The sequence below is a fragment of the Eschrichtius robustus genome, chromosome 6 (assembly GCF_028021215.1).
Source record: "Eschrichtius robustus isolate mEscRob2 chromosome 6, mEscRob2.pri, whole genome shotgun sequence".
In the NCBI taxonomy this organism is placed as follows: domain Eukaryota; kingdom Metazoa; phylum Chordata; class Mammalia; order Artiodactyla; family Eschrichtiidae; genus Eschrichtius; species Eschrichtius robustus.
Window position 1 is genome coordinate 140624233 of NC_090829.1, and position 16210 is coordinate 140640442.

General features: G+C 40.8%; 1 protein-coding gene across 3 annotated transcripts in view; it reads right to left on the reverse strand.

Moving 5' to 3' along the window:
• Window positions 1-16210, reverse strand: part of ERG (ETS transcription factor ERG) — a 199923-nt gene that overhangs the window by 160757 nt on the left and 22956 nt on the right. The gene's annotated exons all lie outside the window — the stretch shown is intronic.

The window sequence follows — 16210 nt, forward strand, 5'->3', positions numbered from 1 at the left end:
AGTGCAAATGGGACTCAGTTTCACACAAAGTTTGTGACGTAAGAAATAGGAGGTAGATGAATCAGCAAGGCCAGCAGTCAGGAATTAACATACAATTAACGGGTTGATGAAACAAACTAACAAAATCTGGAAACAAACCTCTGTATCCATAAGAATTTAGGAGGAAAGGGGACAACAGTTAGGTTAAAATGAGTTATTCAATAAATAGCACTGAGACAATCATTTATTTTTTAAAAAGCTACCTTATATATCTAAAATCCAAATTGATGAGAGGTGTAAATATTAAAAATTAAGCCATTAAAAAAGAAAATTTTTGGGCTTCCCTGGTGGTGCAGCGGTTGAGAATCTGCCTGCCAACGCAGGGGACACGGGTTCGAGCCCTGGTCTGAGAAGATCCCACATGCCGCAGAGCAACTGGGCCCGTGCGCCACAACTACTGAGCCTGCGCGTCTGGAGCCTGTGCTCCGCAACGGGAGAGGCCGCGATAGTGAGAGGCCCGCGCACCGCGATGAAGAGTGGTCCCCGCTCGCCGCAACTGGAGAAAGCCCTCGCACAGACACGAAGACCCAACACAGCCAAAAATAAATAAATATTTTTTTTTTAAAAAAAGGAATTTAAAAGATAAATATTTGTGTAATTTAGGGTGGGTGGGTACAGCCTCTGTCATGATGAACTAACAGAGTCCATAAAGGAAAACACTGATAGATTAAACTACATTTTAAAAAAGTAAGATACTCTGTATGTTAAAAAAGACTAAATTAAAAAGCAAATAGTTTTGTTCATTCTCGATGACAAAATATATATATATATTCTTTGTAAAAAAAATTAGAAAATTTTCAACCACCTGGGGAAAATATTTGAACTACCTGTGACAGTTTTTTAACATCCTAAACATATAAAAAAAAAAATCTTCCCACTTTCCTTTGTTCATTTAACAAATGTTTATTGCCTGTCTACAGCAATAGACACTGGCAAGATATTTGAGGAACTGCAGAAGAAATATTCAAGACCACATGGAAAAAAATGGGCAAAGGATATGAAGAAGTATGAATGGCCAATAAACATTTTAGAAAAATTAATATTAAAGAAAGTGAAAACAAAATGACATATCAATTTTTTGCCATTTACATTGTCAAGTTAGAAAGATTTAATAAATATTGGCAAGCATTGGGGAGAAAAAGTACTCATAAAGCGGTGCATGCTTAAGCTGGTACAAGTCTTCAAATGGCAACTTGGAAATTCCTGTAAAATACTAGAATTTTGTGTATTTTTGACTTAGCAATTCCACTTCTATGATTGCAACTTTAAAAAGTTATCATAGGTCTAAGGAAAGATACAGGATATTCAACACAGCACATGTAAGAGCCAAAATTTGAAGCCTAAAAATGCATCAATAAATATTTAGTTCAGAATTTATGGAATATGCATAGAAATTCCATGAGGTCACTAAACAGTGCTTAGGACATGCAAAACCATCAATGCAATATTTATGGATGATAGAAGAGCAGTTTCCAAAAATATTTACTATGGCCAGTTTTTGGCAAAAATAATTATGTCATTTTGTTCATGAAAAAATAGACTGGAAAGATGTCCATCAAAACATTAATTGTGGGCATCTGAGTTGGTGGGGTTTTATATAATTATTTTATCTTTGTAAGTTGTTCACAATGACATATAGAGTTTTGTCATGAGAGAAAAGAACAAAAAGACGTTTATTTTGTAGCCATAGAAGGAGACAGACAGGAAGAAAAGAAAGCCACGTATGGAGAGAGGAATGTGAAATGACGGACCTGCAGCTCCTCTATGATTCAATCAGGTTTCCATGGCACTTTGCGGGCACAGGAGAAACTGGCTAAGCATTTGCTAATGTCCCTTTTCCTCCTGGGTACCCAGGTAGACTATATTTCCCAGCCTCCTTTGCAGTCAGGTGTGGTCATGTGACTGATTCTGGCCAATGGGAAGTGGATGGAAGTCTGGTCTATGAAACGCTCCTACACTCAATCCGCCATTCTCTTTCCCACCCAGTGGCTGAATGGAAAGGCTTCTGGGGACACTGAGAAGAGCAAAGTCTAGGCAGAGGCTGGGAGGGGAAAAGGCTGGATCCCTGAGTCACTGCTTACAAAAAAGATACCAGGAGAGCCACCACACCAGGTACCCCTGAACTGGACTGAGTGAGAAATAAACTTTTTTGTTGGACCACTGAAATCTGGGGTTTCATTAGAGCTGTCAGTATTCCCCAATTAACTCTGAGGTAGTCCCTCACTCCCGCCAGCAACCCCAGCAGAGCAGCCATCACTCAGAGTGACGGGATCTTCCTGCACGTGCCACTCAACCCCATCCCATGCTTTGTGACTCTGCACTTGAACACTCACAAAGCACATGTATTCAGCCACTCAAAGCTACAGGTGCTCATGAAAAGGAAGTTCTGTTTCTGTGACCTGGTACCAGTGATGTCATGGATGACATTCCTTGGAGTGCCAAGAAAAGTGTTAAATCTCTCCGATAACTATGGAAAAATGAGAAATTTGGGACTTTATTTTTAGTTGCTAACTTATGCATTTCTGAACACTTTATTTAAGACCAAAGGAAACATTTCCATACTGAATTTCAATAGTGCAATATGCTGTTTTAGAATAAAATTAAAAGATCCGGTACATGAAGATCTGTAAAGTTATATAATCCCTGCTGGTTTTCACTCTCATGGTGTACCTCCAAGTTGCAAGTGCATTGGTAAGACTTTGTGTCACCTGCTATTAGGAGACATCTCCCATATTTCTAGGGCCACACTGGGGGTTTTAGGGATCTGTGAGGATCAGTGACCCAAGATATATTAGCTTGAGAAAAAGCTACTATTTTTAAAAATAATAATGGTTAAATGTTTAACAGCTTAGTAGTCTCGGGGCTTCAACCAGCAAAAACAGCAGAGTGACAATTTACATGGAAAAGCTCTTCAAGGTGCAGATTAAATCCTAGCCACATGAGAAAAACAATATGTGTTGTGGACAATTTCCCTTGTTTCCTCAGAAGACTCTCAGAATGTTCTAAAGTATGTCTTTTGGGATGACTGTTCCATAAAGATGCATGCCTACACACCATCTGCATATTGACCTTTCTTCTTTGCTCCTAAAGATGCAGAATTAACTGAGACTGGGGAGATGTACAAGGTTTTTCTTGTGTGTCAAGAAGTGAATAAATTTTTAAAAAATTCTCTATGGCTTGGAATTGTTTGACATATGCTATTGGCAACTGGCATTTTATATTTAACTTTACTGTGTTTTCTTTTTTCTTTTAACTGGAGCAGGGCGTTAAATTCCTGGTGGAACTTAAGAGTTTTGGTCTCAGACTTGCAGCAGAGGCCCTCATTATAAAGTGAGGGACATGACTACTGAGTCAGAACATGTTTAGAGTTGCCCTAAACCTGGTCTGGTGAACTCAGCCCATCACTGATTTCACGGGCACAGGAGGAGGAAGGAGATGACAGGAGAAGTGGGCAAGGAAGATGGGACAAGAGGGGACTGACCACACCCTGCTTCCACTCTGAAATTTCTCACCCTGAAACAGGTCAGAACCAAGGAGGGCAACAAACCTGAAACTGAATAGGAGACTGAAGTTTGTTTAAGAATTAACTGGATTTCCCAGGACTTCCCTGGCGGTCCAATGATTCAGACTCTGTGCTTCCACGGCAGGGAACACGGGCCCTGGTCGGGGAATTAACATCCCACATGCCATGCAACGTGGCCAAAAAAAAAGAATTAACTGTATTTCTCAATACCTGAAAATAAAATTGTGTATTAACAATTATAAGTGATTATAAAAACTCTGGATGCATCTGATGTATCATTTGAGAGAAGAAGAGGATTTTTACTCTAAGCAGGTGGGAAGGAGCAGTGGTGAGAAAAGTCAGGTTTTTTTTATTTATTTATTTTGGCTGCGTTGGGTCTTCATTGCTGTGCGCGGGCTTTCTCTAGTTGCAGCAAGCGGGGTCTACTCTTCGTTGCGGTGCGCGGGCTTCTCATTGCGGTGGCTTCTCTTGTTGCGAGGCACGGGCTCTAGGCGCATGGGCTTCAGTAGTTGTGGCTCGCGGGCTCAGTAGTTGTGGCTCACGGGCTCTAGAGCACAGGCTCAGTAGTTGTGGCGCATGGGCTTAGCTGCTCCGTGGTATGTGGGATCTTCCCAGACCAGGGCTCAAACCTGTGTCCCCTGCATTGGCAGGCGGATTTTAAACCACTGCGCCACCAGGGAAGTCCGAGAAAAGTAAGGTTTTATGCACACTTTACTGAGTCCAACTCATTCATAAAAATGGTATCACTCTCCAAATCCTCAAATGGTAAATAGTGAAGGCATGGAAATAGAAGATAAAGTGATGTTTAATGTCGCTCCAACATTCCTGCAGCCTGGAATAGCCCTTCCTCAGGAGCTTTGTTTTCCATCATATATCAATAAAGAAAGTGGCTTTAAGTACGCCAAAAGTAAGATGTGAAGAAACCTCCCGGATATACTTACCACACACAGAGGTGACAAAAATTACACTGCAAAATGAAAGGGAAAGTAAATGACTCCAATGAATAAACTAAAAACATTAATAGGCACATCTAAAAGAAATGAAGCATGATGGCAGTATTTGTAAACAGCTTAACCATCAACACAGGGGAAGGTGAGAAATGTACAAGGTCCTTCATCAAGATGGAGGGAAACATACAAAATAATACCAAATTATTGACTAGATAATCAGGATGTAAAGAAAATATTAGACAGCCAAGAAAGAGAAGAGAGATCAAGATTCAGTCTCCTATGGGGACACAGGACAAACAGAAGTGCCACAAGGATGAAGGCTATCGATAGATGCCCCACAGTAGAGAGAAAGCTTTGCCCAGCGTTGAAGCCACAGACCTTGCAAGAGGAAGCCTAGAAGGAGCCTTGTGTGGAAACATCAGGAGTAGAACAAGGAAACCCATGTGAGTACCCTCCCCCAATTTTTTTTCTGGTCCAGAAATTCCCAAATCTGGTAGAAGCAAAAGGCTGGAGCAGGAGCATGGCAAAAACATGGGTAGAGCTGCCTCCTGGTGCCCACATGTGAGGGGAGACCTTTCTTTTTTTTTTAATTTAAGTATAGTTTATTTACAATATCATGTTAGTTTCAGGTGTATGGCAAAGTGACGCAGAGATATATATATTCTTTTTCAGATTCTTTTCCCTTATAGGTTATTACAAAATATTTCCCTTATAGGTTATTACAAAATACTGTGCTACAGTAGGTCCTTGTGGTTATCTATTTTATATACAGTAGTGTCTATGTGTTAATCCAAACTCCTAATTTATCCACCCCCCCCCCCCCCCGCCTTTCCCCTTGGGAACCATCATTTTGTTTTCTATGTCTGCGAGTCTATTTCTGTTCTGTAAATAAGTTCATTTGTATCTTTTTTTTTTTTAGATTCCACATGTAAGTGATATCATATGGTATTTGTCTTTTTCTGTATGGCTATTTCACTTAGTACGATAATCTCTAGGTCCATCCATGTTGCAAATGGCATTATTTCAATCTTTTTTATGGCTGAATAATATTCCATTGTGTGTGTGTGTGTGTGTACCACATCTTTTTTATCCATTAGTCTGCTGATGGACACTTAGGTTGCTTCCATGTCTTGGCTATTATAGTGCTGCTACGAACAGTGGGGTGCATGTATCTTTTCAAATTATAGTTTTCTCTGGATATGCCCAGGATTGGGATCGCTGGATCATATGCTAGTTCTATGTTTAGTTTTTTAAGGAACCTCCATACTGTTCTCCATAGTGGCTGCACCAATTTACATTCCCACCAACAGTAAGAGTGTTCCTTTTTCTCCACATGTGAGAGGACCTTTCTGCTTTCTAGCACCATACTTGGTAGGAAATCAACTCCCTCTCCTTGAATCTCATTTCATTTCAAGCACTGAAGATCATAGCGGGGCAACCCAGGCCCAAGATACCATTAGAATAAAGCCCCAATTACTAGGCTTAACTGTTGGGGAGCAAAAGGTTACAGAATGACTAACATGATTCGGGTGTTTAGACTTGGGATCTGAGGAACCAATAAATGACTTAACCAAAAGCCCAAAGAGAAATTTAATGTCAACTCTGAATTGTAACTGAAGAGGCAAATAATACAACAAACAGAGTAAAAAATTGTTTATCCAGAGGTCTAAACCCAAGAAACATCCAAACAATAGCATTAATAGTCAAAAAGGATTTTTTTTAAATCATCTATTTTTCTAAGCATTCTGATTTTCCATCATGGTGATACTGGATAAATGGTGGAACTGCCCAGCAGTGAAGTGCCCCAATCCAAGTACTAAGGACAAGAGGCTATCCATGTTGTGAAAATCACACAGATTTTGTGAACAAAGGGCACTTGCTATTCAGCAGAAGATAATCCTGCAAACGGTTAAGTTTGCACCCCACAAAAAAGGAAAAAGGATGGAGTAACAATGTCAAGCAAATGATGACCCCGTCGGGCTTTTCAAAGCAGGTGGCTACTTCCTGCTCTTGCTTCTGCAGATGCTTGTGGCAGCCCCAGAGGTGTGCGCCCCTCAGATCTCCCTTCAGGAAAGAACCCAGCATTCACCTGAACAGCCTCCAGCTGCTCGCACCCCCTCTGCCCCATCTCAGACACCAGAGCCAATAACCGAACCCAGTGGGGTGCAAGAGCCTGGCCGTTTCTGCCCATCACTGGACGGCTCCAAAGGCAATGTCTGCCCCAGAGCTTCCCACCAGGCTGGTCCAACTGTCCAATCTGCATCCGGGCTGAGGCTGTTTCTGCCGAATCCCGCTTCATCCTCATTTTATCGTTCACAGGAGTACCCTCCCCCTCAAATAAACTTCATGCGTTCCTAATTCTGTCCCAACATCTGCTTCCCAGGGAACCCAACTAACACAATGCTCCTAAAACCAATATTAGTGGAAAGTGACTTCCCACGCCCCAGTCCAAAGATCAACTTTCCGGAAATTAAAATTTCATGCTGTAAACTACTAAATACAGAATGGATAAACAACAAGGTTCTACTGTATAGCATAGGGAACTATATCCAATATCCTGGGATAAACCATAATGGAAAAGAAGATAAAAAAAGAATATACATATGTGTATAACTGAGTCACTTTGCTGCACAGCAGAAATTAACACAACATGGTAAACCAACTTAAAAAAATTATATCATTTCATACCAAGAAAATATTTCATACAATTCCCATTAACCATGTTATTTGGCCATGTCAAAGGGAATAAACAAGCATCACAAATTTCAATCGTCAGTGAGTAAACCGATGATTGAAATGTTGTTATTGTCATAATGACACAAAATAATTAGGACTGCATGTAACATGCTTTTACATGTTCAGGTAAATCTAAATACTGTTATTTGATGCAAAAATAATAGCAGATACTTACTAAATCCTTCAAGTGATTTACATCGTATCAATCAAAAGGTTTCCTAAGACACATATTTTAATACTGTAAAATGCATTTAAAAGAAAAAACCTGGGAGGGCATTCGGCTAAGTGAAATAAATCGGATAGAGAAAGACAAATACTGTGTGATTTCATTTAAACGTGGAATCTAAAAAAGCCCAAACTCATAGAAACCGAGAGTAGAATGGTGGCTGTCAGGGGGTTGGGGTGAGGGAAATGGGAAGATGCTGGTCAAGGGGTACAAATTTCCAGTTATAAGATGAGTAAATTCTGGGATCTAATGGATAGCATGACTAACAACACTGTACTGTATACTTGAAAGTTGCTAAGAGAGTAGATCTTAAATGTTCTCACCACCAAGGAAAAAAGAGAGAATTTTGTGAGGTGATAGAGACATTAACTAACCCTATTACAGCAATCACTTCACAACATGTACCTGTAGCAAGTCCTCTCATTGTACACCTTAAACTGACACAATGTTACATACCAATTGTATCTCAATAAAGCTGGGGAAAAAAACCCAACAAAACAATACTTGCGTCATTTTTTTCTTATTCATAGCCGCATTTCTTCACCAGGTATGCCTTATGTCACAGAAGGTTTTTTGTTTTGTTTTGTCTTGTTTTTATTGATTATCAATCCATTTTATTGCAACAGCCCTAAGATCAAAATCACTTTGGAAAAATGACTGTAAACTTGATAAACTAGTAGTATCAGAGCACTGCCCTACTTTTTTTTTTAAATTGAAGTATAGTTGACTTACAGTATTGTGTTGGTTTCAAGTGTACAACAAAGTGACTCATATATATTTTTTCAGATTCTTTTCCACCATAGGTTATTGTAAGATATTGAATATAGTTCCCTGTGCTATACAGTAAATCCTTGTTGTTTTTATTTTTTTAAATTTCACTTTTGAGGAATAAAGTAAGGGGTTTTTTAAGTCCTTTTATTGAATATGTGTGAATTTTCCATTCCTAAAGCCTAAGGAATAAGAACAGCAGCATATTGTTTAAATTATTCAAAAGACAAAAACATCTTCTTTCTTTGGAGAAAGAAAGTTTTTGTTCTTGATGCCTCTGTTCATTGCTAATATTGCCTATTTTATGTATAATTCTCCAGAACAACCTCCCATGATGGCCAAATAGGAAACTCACTCATCACCTCTCCTTTCACCTGCAGGCTCCTGATCCCTTCTGTAATGTGTACGGAAATAGGTAAATTTGCATAACTTTACTTTCAATTAATAATGGAAAGTAAGAATTTGAATTGTGGGCTTTTCAAACAACATAAGTCATCAAAATTTTGACTTATTTTTGACTGTTACTTTAGTCATACCCTTTTAATTTGTGATGATAAACTTAAACATAAAGACATTTTTAAACTTGGGTTTTAAAACAAAGGATATGAGAATCACGTGGTTAGAGTTATATACTTCTGTCGGCTTCAAACTGAGTTGGAGCAATAATACCACTATCATAAAATTTTATGGGGCTAATTTGGAGGTCCATATAAATTGGTGTTATTGTTTATTTTTGGATACTGATAATAGCAGCGTATTAGCAGTTCATGTAGAATGCAAATGAACAGCCCTTTTCAGAAAATCCACAAAGAATCACTAAAAAATTAATAGCCATGCTTCAGTTCCATTTGTTTACTTTTTTAAAGTACATTCTCAAAAGTAACATGTACTCTCAATTAAGCCAAACACAACCAGGATTTTCATTTAACCCTGGAATTTGATCTTTAAAATTAAAAAAAAAAAAAAACTTTCTCTGCTATTTACAGTTCCTGCTTTGGGATAAATCCCAACATCTGGATACCAGAATCAGAGCAGCAAAATCTACGGAGACACATGTGCAATTTTATGCTTGCAAACCCACTATTTTTTCGGATAAAACGACTAGGGAGGTGCTTCCCCCTCATTTCTTATACCACAGAAATCTTGAGGAGTGTTTTCCAAATGTACCCAGAGTAAAAAATCATGTTACATAACACAAGCCAGTATATGCACCTACGCATATATAACTAAAAAGGCTTTCCAAAAGAATACTTTTCCTTTCTATATGCGACACACCCTGATAGTTTCCATCCTATTCCATTCCATTCCATTTCCTTTGGTTAATACTGGCTTTGACTCGCTTCCACACATGGGTCTTGACCTGTAGTTTGAAAACCAGGGCTTCAGGGCCTTGCTGTAAAAATGCTGGTCCTTGGGCCAGCAGCACCAGCAGAGGCCTTGTTTGAAGTGCAGAATCTCAAAGCCCATCCATCCTAGTCTCCAGGTGACTCATGTGCGCATTAAAGTTTGAGAAGCTTTGCTCTAGAACACAAAACTGCAGAATAAGGATCTGTCATCTGAACTGAATTTAGACCAAGAATGTGCCTCGAAACAGGCTTTGTTCAAAGAAGTTCTGTCATTCCACCGACTTCAAGAGGCAACACATTTTCTGGCAGGCCAGTTAGGTGCAAATGAAAATTTATTTTCAGTTTTATCAACCGCGTCCAATGGGGTTTCCATTGCCAGCACAGAGCTCCCAACCTGGGATCCCCGGGCTTCCGAGGGCTGGGGGGCACGGGTGCTGAATTGGCTGAAATAGATCTGTGAGCATATAAGAGAGAGAGAGTGTGTGTGTGTGTGTGTGTGTGTGTGTGTGTGTGTGTGTGTGTGCTTACCCTGAGGGGAAAATATATAGCATTCACCAAATTTTTAAAGAGTTCTAAGATTCAGAAAAGTTAAGATGAGCTATCAGGCTATGACAAGACTTACAGGAAACGTAAACACGTATCACTAAGTGAAAAAAGCCAGTCTGCAAAGGCTATATACTGTATGATTGCAACTTTATGACATTCTGTAAACCACAAGACTATGGAAACTGTAAAAAGATCAGTGGTTGCCAGGGACGGGGTGGGGTTTGGAAGGGAGGGAAGGGATGAACAGGCAGAGCACAGAGGTTTTTACGGCAGTGAAAATACTCTGCATGAAACTACAGTGATAGAAACGTGTCATTATACGTGGGTCCAAGGCCACAGAATATACAGCACCAAGAGTGAAGTGAACCCTAATGTAAACTTTGGAGTCTGGGTGATAATGACGTGTCAGTGCAGGTGCATCCACTGTTAACAAATGTACCACATTAGTGGGGCATGTTGACAGTGGGAGGGGCTGTGGGTGTGTGGGAAAGAGAGGGTCCTTTGCTCAATTTTGCTGTGAACCTAAAACCGTTCTAAAAAAAACGCATCAAGTTACACATATAAAACTATACAAACAAAAGTTAAGACACACTGCCCTTGAGAACACATTGTCTCTTCTGCAAATGGGCTGTGTGGTTACAACCATACCTGCAAAGGAGGAGAGAGAAGGGTAAGGAGTAGGTGACCACTGAACTGGGCCCTCTGTCCCAGAACAGAACGAAGTCCCTGGATCACTCTTGCTGCCCTGTGACCACTGCTTATTCCGTTCCATCAACACCTCTATGTTAAGGATCTGCCAGGCACAGGGTACCATGGAAGACACTAAGGTGATTACAGGACCACTTCAAGTAATGTACAATCTACACGCAAAGAAAACAGGCACAAAAATCATCAATATATGGTGAATACCCGCTCCTCTCTCCAAATGTCAAGGAGCAAAAGTCAAGATTTGGAGGATGAAAACAAAAGCAAGAGGCCAGAACAGCCTGGAGGAAGAGGTTCAGTGCCCTGGCATGTGGGCACTCAGAGGAAGGATAGAAACACTTCGGCAGAGGCACCAGGTGTTTCCAACCGTGATCTCTTCTGGTTGGTCTGCCCCATTCCCACTGGTGTGCCCGTGCCAGTTGTTAAATATTATATTTTGATTATCCTACCCTCCAGGGGAAACTAGCAGAAAAAAATTGCTGCCGAATTAGGCTGGGTTCCTTGTGCACAGAACGCAGAACTCAAGACCCTGGGTTTGATGCTGGCAGCAATTCTGCGTGTCTTCTGTGAACCCTGAACGACTTTCTTGGTGGTTTTTAAAATAATATACATTTTCTTTTATTTCTATTAAAGAAGCCATATAGAAAACTGGGAAATACACAAGAGTAAAAGCAAGAAAAATAGATAGGCACTTTTTAGGTTGTAAAGTGAAGGGAAAGATACCAAAGAAGAACATCAAGAGGTGTAAGCAAATAAAAATATTTATCTCGTGGAGATAAAAATTAAAAGGCAGAATAAACATCAAAACCAATCTGTATGACAAATATGACATAGCTCGAGGTAGATATCATTAAAGTATAATGTATACAAGTTGCTGAGGAAAGAACAAAACCTCCTAAATCCCTGAAAAGAGTCGCCTGCATGAGCTGTCTGCACTTGTTCATTCTCCGTTTTGGGTTTGAACCAGTCCAATGTGGCTTTTGACCACTCCATGCAAATCCCTCTTCCCAAGGCCACCAACCAGTTCCATGTTGCCAAAGCTGATGGTCTTCCCCTCTACGGACCTGGAAATCTCTCTGTTCTTCTCCGACCCACCGTCTCTTCCTCTGGGCCTCTGACGGTTCCTCCTCCTCTTCCCAACCTCTGTGTGTTGCAGGGACTTCAAAGCTCAACCCTAAGGCTCTTCTGTACCTTGGTCTCCAGGTGAGCTCATTAGTCACCCAGCCTCAAATACAGGCCGATGACTCAGAATGTAAATGAGTCAACCAACGTGCACTATATTATACTTCAATGAAGCTGTTTACAAAATCAGAAAACTTCAATCAGATCATGTCGCCCATTCTACTTAAAACCCCCCAACGGTCCCCTGTCCCCCAACAGGCAGAATAAAATGTAAAAGTCCCTGTCCTTGCATATCAGAACTTAACACATGGCCTCACCCTCACTCTACACCAGCCCCAATCTCCCTGCTGTTCCTTGGACATGCCCACCAGGCTGCAGCCTAATGGCCTTTGCATGTGCTATCCCCTCTCTCTGGGACACAATTCCCCAATCTGATCACCACTTCCCTCAGGTCTCTCTCTGAATTTCAGCTCTTCCCAAAAACCTTCCTTAATCTCCTGGGCGAAATGGCACCTCTCGCCTCCATCACTCTCTTGATGACCTCTTGCTTACTTTACTTTTTATTCTAAAGAACAATAACCAGCATTTTAAAATACATACACACACACACACACACACACACACACACGTTGTAATGCTGGTTGTAATGCTGTAATGCTGGTAATATACTATCTATATTTGAGCTTCATCTATCTTACCCTCTAGAATGTAAGCTTCATGCAAGCGGGGATCTTATCTGTTTCGTTCATGCTATACTCTCAGCAATGTTGAATGGTTTCATTGAAATGGGTCCAAAAAAATTACAAAAGAGATATTATAACTTGCTGATAAGCATATGAGGAGATGACCACTTGCAAAAGTTTCCAAATGAAATAACTTTGATAAAACTCCACTCATCAAATCAGCGAAGGTTAAAAATCACAATAGGTTGTGATAAAATGGCATTTTCAGATACTCCTTGGAGAAGGAAAAAGGGCACAATTGGGTGGGGAGATATTGTTATCGAAAGCCTTAAAAATGTTCCTACTCCTGGAATTAATCAAGGTTTCTGATCAGAAAGGTGTGAAGGAAGCCGTCTTGTAGGAAGATTAACCTGGCAGTATGAGACAACAAGCACATAAGGAAGGCTGGGTGGAAAAAAGCAGCAGGCAGAAGAATAGTCAGAGACAAGAGATAAAGCAGGCCTGCTATGAAAAGGTACCACGAATCAGACACAAAGTGAAAAGTGAAGGAGAGAAAAGTGTTAAAGATATGCCCTAAATTTTATGCCTGGTAACTGGGAGAAGTGGCCGTGATGAAAAAAGGAAAACGGGGGATTAACAAAAAATTTAAATGGTGACAATTATGATGATGATGATAGCTAACCACTATTCACTAGACACTGTTCCAAGACCTTCACATGAATCACCTCATCTGATCTTCCTACAACCCCAGGAGGTAGACACCACTCTCATTTTACTAATGAGAGAATGGAGGCTCAGAGGGGCTCAGTGACTTGCCCAAGGTCAAATAACAAATGTCATGCCGGGGATTATAAAGCAGGAAGTCTAGCTCTACAGCCTGTCTGCTCACCCATTACTCTGGAGCTGCCTTGTCCCAAAGGGGAGTGGTTCACCAGAAATGACATGATATCCTAATGAATGAACCCGGCCTTGGAGGAGGCTGGACTCTCTGTGACCTGGACAAACAAGCTAAGCTCTGCATTCAATGCACCAGAGTATATCAAGATGCTCCAGGACTCGAAGCATCACACGTTAAGTACGGCTCCTCTGATTGGTTGCTGAGTTGAAGGCACTAGTACCCTTATCCAGGTGATGTGTCCAGCCTGCACCTAGAAATGTGAGGCTGGAGCTCGGGAGAGAAACCAGAGCCAGAGATAACAGAGTCCCCTGTATGAAGGTGACAACTGAAGCCATGAGACTTTGAGGTCAGAAGGTGAAGAAAGTACAAGAAGAAAAGCCGAAGGTGGAATTCAACCATGGAGAGAGCCTGTAAGTTAAGTCCCGTCCCCACTCAGGCAGAGCATTAGGTGCGCCCGTTGGGAAACACACATGTCGCATCCTGGACTCACCGTCCCCACTAAGCTCACCTCCAGCTCACGCCCCCTCCTCCACATCAGCAGTCCCAACACCAGTCTTGCAACAAGGATAAAACGATGCTCAAACCCCAAATGCACCAAAAGAGCCACACAGGCAACATCGGCGTCTGCCACAGGGCCGACGACTCCAAAACACTCAGTTGCTGGGGGCTGACCTGAAACATTTCTTGATTCAAATTCTTGATTAGTTAATTTCCCATAAGGCGGAAGAAGGGGGAAGGACACTTCTCTCCCGGACTCTCATTACACCCAATCACGGAGCCCAGGAAACCTGCTGGCATTCTGAAACCCGAGTCCAAATAATGTTCTCTAAACCCTTCCACGTGTGACTCAGATATTCAGAGCAGTGGTGCAGAACAATGCAGCCGCCAGTGTAGACAGAAAAAAAAATCAGTTGCTTTGATAAATATTTACCGTAAGGCTAGGTTAATAATTAGTAATTATTCATTATCTAAGCAAGGTCGACAGAAACACCTTAGGTGCTTGTTAAAATGAAGATCACTGAGCCCAACCCAAATTTACTGGGGAAGCGGCTCTGGCAGACAGCCCAGGAATCTGCATTTTGATTAGAATTCCAGGATACCTTTTGAGAACCACTTCTGGAGGAAAACTGCCCCAGAGGGGCTCTAAGCCAAGCACGGACAACTTCTAACCATTCTCCAGGGAAGTGATCTGAACCTCTTCTGACCCCCGTTTACACCCCTCGGTAAGGTGGGTGCCCTCCCTGAATGTCAGCGTCACTGAATCTTAATGAGGCATTGCTAGTTTGGGAAGGAGCACGCCACTTGAGGCCCCCTGCACCCACCCTGAGCACAGCCTCTAGCAGGTGACCAGGCTCAGCCCCGAGGGGCGCAGGAAGCCAGCGGGGAGAGACAGAAAGTACAGCCCTGCTCCAGCAAACCTCACCTAGGACACCTGCAGGTGAGACGCTTGGATGTTAGAAGTCTCCACAGTTGGGCCATATGGAATGTCCTGAAATTTTTAAAAAATATTACCTTCTGGTTATAAAAAGTAATACGCATTCATTGTGGGAATTTTCGCAGATTTGCTCTTCTGTGTTTCATTAAGTGCCACCATCTCACAGAAAAATGAAAGCGCAAAAAAATGAGCTGGCAGCTATAAACAGCCAGTCACCAGGCTTACTGGGATGTGCTAACCCCACTGGCATCTGATCAAAGCTGATCTACTGAGGAAAAAACAGGCAGCGTATCAAAGGCTTACATCATCTTCACAGTACACAGATTTGGGGAGGAAAACTCTGGCCTCTGTTGAGTATATCATCGAAAGGATAAGCTGTCCACCTTCCAGGGAAGCAAAGTCACTATAAATCAGATTTGCAAGATGTGCAAAATGCTTACAATTCAATGGGTCCTTTGTCAGTCACATAGGAGCTAGGTAGTGAGATCCACTCTTCTCCAGGGCGATGGGATAAGTCACCGCCAGCCACAGAAGCCACCTAATTGCTTACTCGGGATGCAGATCAGGGCACTTTTTGTATCTGCCTCGTGTTATTTTAAAAGCATTCTGCTCATCTTCTGGGTTCTCAGGCCTCCCAGTGACCTTGTGCTTAATACTGGCTACTTCTTAAATCTTTTTCAGACCCTTCCTTCTATGAAATGCAAACAGGGTTTAAGTTTAGCATCTTTTATAGTCAGAAATATTTAGCATTACTTCCAGAGGCAGCCGCAGAATCATGTGGGAAAGAAGTCAGTTCAGCAGTTGGCTTCTTGGCAAGTATTGACCCTGTTATCTTTCCAGTTCTTTCCAGAATATTCCCTCTTCTTCCTTCTCTCCTTCTACTGCTATTATGTAACAGCATGCTAATATATAATATTATATATTAATAACATAACTATATTATACAACTGCTTTAGTTTTTAGTAATATAATAATATATTACTATATCATTAACAATAATAATATATTAATATATAACATGTTAATAATATAACTATATTATACAACTGCTTTAGTTTTTAGTAATATAATATTACTATATCATTAACAATAATAATATATTAATATGTAACATGTTAATAATATATTAATTATATATAAATATATAAAATGTTAATATTATCAGTAATATATAAACAATATAAGAATATATTATATAATTACTACAACATAAAATACAATATATAATATATT